General features: G+C 35.7%; 1 pseudogene; it reads left to right on the top strand.

Moving 5' to 3' along the window:
* LOC140507883 (S-phase kinase-associated protein 1 pseudogene) overlaps window positions 1-1,879 on the top strand; it is a 36,162-nt pseudogene extending 34,283 nt beyond the window's left edge.
* The last annotated feature ends 657 nt before the right edge of the window (window positions 1,880-2,536 follow it).

Raw genomic sequence — 2,536 nt, 5'->3', positions numbered from 1 at the left:
GTTTTAACCCCTCAGAAAAATATTAGGTACTTTGTTTTTAAGGGATAGGATGTGGAGAGAATCTGGCCTGGTTCCTGGGACTATTACAGCTCTGGGCACACAGCCAATCCTCTGCCGGGTCCCTTGGCTTTGCTCCACCTCATGCTTTGCAAGCCTGAAGGTTTGAAGGATTGGCCTAGGGTGGAGAAGGTCATCAGAAGTATTTCTCTGACCTCAAACTGCCTTCAGGGCTGTTCCTTCAATTGCTGACTCTGGAATAAGAGTTGGGTTTTATAGACTTTTTATTTTTGTAGTATGTGTTTTTAAACAACATTTATTAAAGTAGTTTTAATTGCATTTGATGGTTCAAGAAGGCCAATTTCAGCTAAATGACAACAAAACAAAACAAACAAAAAATCTTGAATCTGCTAGGCAAAATCAAATTTAAACTTATTTTGCAACAGCTTCCTGTGAATAGCAAGCCCTTGAGACCTGAGAAGAACTTTGAGGGCACTTAAGAACTGTGGCAGCAAGAAACAAAGGTATTTTTAGGCATGTAGGATAACCGGTGAAAAAAGCAAAGAAGAGAAACATGTGATGCTGAATTCAAGGAAAAGCAAACAGGTCAAGGAGTAATCTGAAATTAATTTGGAAGATAAACTAAAGACTATTCTAGAGATTTGTTGTTGCATGTCATTTTCATTTGTGTCTGACTCTTTTTGACCCCATTTGGGGTTTTCTTGGCCAAGATACTGGAGTGATTTGCCATTTCCCTCTTTAGCTCATTTTACAGATCAGGGAACTGAGGCAAACAGGGTTATGTGACTTGCTCAGTCACACAACTAGTAAGTGTCTAAAGCTGGGTTTGAACTCATAAAGATGAGTCTTCCTGACTTCAGGTGCAGCTCTGTATCCACTGAGATACCTAGCTACCCTAATTCTGTGAACAGTGTTAAAAAAAATTAGAAAAGAATATTAAGAAGGATGATGGAAGTTACACCCAAACAGGAAAGTCTTGAAAAGTATGTGTTTAATATGTATTTGAAAAGAAAACACCCATATAATATTGAATTCCTGCATAATTGACTTCTATTCTATAACATATATGGAAATTTCTATTTTATTTGCTGCTTTTTTGGTTCAGAATTTTTTAAATTCATCAGTAAATAGCAAGCTGAGGAATCTGCATGTGATTTTAGAAGCAAAAGGGACCCCTGAGAAGCTTTTTGAACATATCAATAACATGGTCAGAATTAGTGGCACAAGAAGACAGAATACATCTGTTACTCAAAGAATTGATAGATATTTGTAGTAAATGTGATGCTCTGTATCGCCATGGGTCTTGTCCTTTCATTTTGCATGCTTCTCAGCTCATGCCTGCCTGTTGGAGTTTCCAAAGATAATAGACACTACCAATTAATTTGCAAAGCTATGATGGAGAAATATTTGCAGTTGATGTTGAAATTGAAAAATAGTCTTTAGCTATCAAGAGTATATTAGAAAATTTGAGAATGGATGATGAAGTGGATGATGACCTAGTTCTCCTACTAAATGTTAATGCATTGAGATTAAAAACTGAAATTCAAGGCTGCACCCATCACAAAGTTGGTTCTCCTTATCCTTCTGATGATAATGAGAACAAAGTGAAGCAAACAGATGACATCCCTGTTTGGGACCAAGAATTTTTGAAAGTTGTCCCATGAACCTTCTTTGACCTTATTCTGGTTATAATCTATTTAGACATGAAAGTTTCGCCTGATGTGACATGTAAAATTGTTTCAAATATGATCAAAGGATAGCCTTCAGAAGAGATTTGGGAAACATTCAGCATAAGAATGACTTTACCATAGGAGAAAAAGCCTCTATCCACAGAACAACCAAAACCAAACTGTCATTATGAAGAGGAATGATGTCATATGCCTATTAAGACTATAGCATTGTGAGCATCATTCCAAATACTAGATGTACTATTTTTTGTAATTTTTTGTTGTTCAGTCCAACTCTTCTAGTGGATTAAAGCAAACAGAGGCTAAGTGACTAGCCCAGGGTCACATAGCTAATAACTGTCTGAGGACAGTTTTGGACTCAGAGCTTTCTGACTCCAGGTTCAGTGTTCTATCCACAATGACCACTTAGTTGCTTCTAAGGTAAAGAAAGTTAAATGACTTGCCCCAGATCATATGGCTAATAAGTGCCTGAAGTTGAATTTGAACTCAGGTCTTCCTGATTCCAGGTCCAGTACTCTATCCACTAAGCCATCTAGCAACCCTATTATAATTGTCAATATTTAACAAATACAGCGGCAAGTACATTGTATTAGAAGAATATCAATTGTTCCCATTGCACGTGTAACATTTTTTGAGGCCAGAGTCTAATTCTATTATTATTTTTAATAAATGTAATCAAAATTATTTTATTTGTGTATGAATAACAATAATATATTAATATAATTTATGTAGAGACAAGTTTTGATAAGCACTTTACAAATACATAATTTTATCCTCACAACAACCTGGGAGATAAGTGTTATTATTACCTTTAATTTCTAAATGAGGAA

Source organism: Notamacropus eugenii, chromosome 5 (genome assembly GCF_028372415.1).
Source record: "Notamacropus eugenii isolate mMacEug1 chromosome 5, mMacEug1.pri_v2, whole genome shotgun sequence".
NCBI lineage: Eukaryota > Metazoa > Chordata > Mammalia > Diprotodontia > Macropodidae > Notamacropus > Notamacropus eugenii.
The sequence above is the reverse complement of the archived record's forward strand: the minus strand, read 5'-3'. Positions and strand labels throughout refer to the sequence as shown.